Source organism: Myotis lucifugus, unplaced genomic scaffold, assembly GCF_000147115.1.
Source record: "Myotis lucifugus unplaced genomic scaffold, Myoluc2.0 scaffold_2, whole genome shotgun sequence".
Lineage (NCBI taxonomy): Eukaryota > Metazoa > Chordata > Mammalia > Chiroptera > Vespertilionidae > Myotis > Myotis lucifugus.
In genome coordinates this window covers 12,358,195-12,360,664 of record NW_005871050.1, presented here as the reverse complement: position 1 = coordinate 12,360,664, position 2,470 = coordinate 12,358,195, and the positions used below count along the sequence as shown (strand labels likewise).

At 45.6% G+C, this 2,470-nt stretch overlaps 1 pseudogene; it reads left to right on the top strand.

Moving 5' to 3' along the window:
* Positions 1 to 513: 513 nt before the first annotated feature.
* On the top strand, positions 514 to 2,022 carry LOC102434234 (annotated as a pseudogene).
* The last annotated feature ends 448 nt before the right edge of the window (positions 2,023 to 2,470 follow it).

The window sequence follows — 2,470 nt, the reverse complement described above, 5'->3', positions numbered from 1 at the left end:
CAGCTGGTAGAGCCTGGGCAGGCGGTCCAAGCCTGGGATTGGTCGAAGGCTCATCTCCGCAGGCTCCTTTATCCACTCCTTTTTTTCCTCAGGGACTATTAACATTTTCTAGAATCTGAGTTTCTGTCTTAGATGTTCACTTTAAAAAATTATAAGGGAACAATTATTTTTTTTCCTGCTTATAGAAGTTACTTATGTCTGTGTAGGGTTGTCACAGCAGGATGAACTCCCACCCCCATGCAGTCCTGGGAAGGATGCAGCCTTGGATTTGGTGGGGTGATTCTCAGAGGCTGCAGCACTAGAGCACAGGGGGTGGGTGGTATGAGGCAGTGGCATGAGGTGTGGGGCTGGCGCCAGGGATGGAGGTGCTGCCCCTGGCCCTGCCACTCCCGCTGGAGTTCCTTGCCTTGCTCTGTCCATGCTGAAGTCTTCGCCTGAACCCCCCCTTCCCCGCCCCCAGGACGTTCCCGCAGATACTGGCCTCTTTGTGCCTAGCATCAGTGAGGCTGGAAGATGGCCTGGATACTCAAGATGGACGAGGTGATCGAGTCCAGATTGGTGCACAACTTCAATGCCAACCTCTCTGGCATTGGGCAGGAGCTAGACACTAGCGCCTACAGCATGAGTTATGTCTTGGCTTGCCCATCTTCAAGCAGGAAGATTCCAGCCTTGCTATGGAAGGTGAACCTATCCCCCCTCTTCCTTTTCAGTATGTGATGTGTGTGCTGCAGTGTCTCCAGTAGTAAAACTGCATGATGAAATGCTAACTTACCTGAACCAAGGTCAGTCTTATGAAATACGGATGCTGGAAAATCAGAAATGGGAGATATGCCTGAGATCATTGGAAATTTGGTAAAGAGTATCTTAAAGGTTATATTCCATGATAGACAGTATACAGAGCATTAACAACTTGAAAGTTAAAAGTGGAATCGCCCAGGAGAAAGACTTCTTGATTTAGAAATTCCTGTGTCTGTGGGAATAATTGACACAAGGACAAATCCAAGCCAGTTAAATGCAGTTGAATTTCTGTGAGATCCTGTGAAACACACATCTGCTTTCATTCAGGTGCACTGCATCAGCACAGAATTTACTGCATGGAAGCAGGGAGGTGAAAAGGGAGTGTCTTTTAGCATCCAGGTAGACAGCTTTAAGCAGAATGAAAATGGAGAACACATAAATCATCTACACTCAGCTAGCTGCCAAATCAAAGTTTTTAAGCCTAAAAGTGCAGACTTGAAACAAAAAAATGACTGAGAGAAGATGGAGAAGAGAACTCCTCACGAAAAGGAAAAGTATCAGGCATCCTATGATACCACAGTCCTCACAGTGTTCTCCATGGCCAGATACTCCCACATGCTATGTGCTAGATACCCCCAGGCTATGTGAACAATAGCCCCTCTACAATGCCCCCTTTACCTCCCCACAGAGGAGCACTTGCAGTGTCCCCGACAGTAATTCTTCCCCAAATCATCAGGGAGATGGAGTTTCACAGACTTCTAGTGAACAACTTCAGCCTTCAGACACAACCCAGGAAACAGCAGTGGCTGCTCAAAAACAGATTCTCTTCCTACACAAGACTGTTTTCCAATTTTTCAGTTGCTGACTTATTAAAACTGACAAAAGAAGATTTAGTCCAAATTTGTGGTACAGCGGATGGAATTCAGCTCTATAATTCACTGAAGTCAAGGTCGGTTAGGCCACGCTTAACCATCTATGTCTGCCAGGAGCAGTCGGGTAGCAGCAGGTTGCAGGCACTGGAGCTGAGAATGGCTGTGGGACACCCTCCGTTTATCATTCAATCTACTTGGAAGAAATGGTTGCCCTAGAAGTTGCTCGAAAACTTGTGTTGCTGTTTAATATTCCTTTCTACCAAAATAACCAGGTTTACAGGCAGGGTCCTACTGGTATTCACATTTTTGTTAGAGACCAGTTGGTTCAGAACTTTTAGGATGAGATTTTTTTTTTTTATTCTCCACAGTAAAAGTTGAAAATAGTGGTGGTATCCACATAATTTTGAGGTGATTGATGTCTTATGTAGTCTGAACTATATTTAGTTCCAAATAAAGTCACACTTAAAAGTGTGTGAATACTGAATCCAAGAAGTCTTGGGATTAGAAACTACTGTATGAAATATTTCATATTGGAAACACAAGATGACCTTTCTAATGAGCTGTATGAGAGGTGAATCGCCTCACTGTCGCTGCCATAGCCACACATCCTTGTGAGTGTAGGCACATCCGGACAGCACGTGTGCTTGAAGGCCAGGGTGCCGGCAGGGCTGCCTGCTTCTCTCGCAGAGGCCCATAGATAGAGTTCCTAGAAGCAGCCTTTGCTGTATTTTTCCACTGAATGCAGTTTGGAAATGAGTATAAAAACGTACTTGTGGATATTTACCTTCCTGTGCCAGTTTGGCCTTTATCGCCTGAACCTTCTGCTGACCTGGAGCTGTGGGACAGTGCTGTTGTGGAGC